We start from the raw sequence: 222 nt of genomic DNA on the forward strand, positions 1-222 counted from the left end.
GCAGTCAAATGACTGAAACAAGTAAAAGAATAAAAGAATAAAGAATATATGTGTGTGTAAATGTGTACAAGTGAAAAAGAAGACATCATAAACTGCAGAAGCTGCTCCAAAGCTCCTCTTCTGAATCCTTAACTTTTACAAATGTACGGGCCAAAGGGCAAAGTGCATGTGACCCTTGCCACAAGTACGACCTTTGTTAAAGCTTTCCATTTCCTGTTTCAT

The 222-nt window shown here is 37.4% G+C and overlaps 1 protein-coding gene across 1 annotated transcript in view; it reads left to right on the plus strand.

Annotated features, from left to right (window-relative positions):
- Positions 1-222, plus strand: part of LOC106871818 (CD109 antigen) — a 28,311-nt gene that overhangs the window by 16,964 nt on the left and 11,125 nt on the right. The window lies entirely within an intron of this gene.

Source organism: Octopus bimaculoides, chromosome 30 (genome assembly GCF_001194135.2).
Source record: "Octopus bimaculoides isolate UCB-OBI-ISO-001 chromosome 30, ASM119413v2, whole genome shotgun sequence".
Taxonomy (NCBI): Eukaryota; Metazoa; Mollusca; class Cephalopoda; order Octopoda; family Octopodidae; genus Octopus; species Octopus bimaculoides.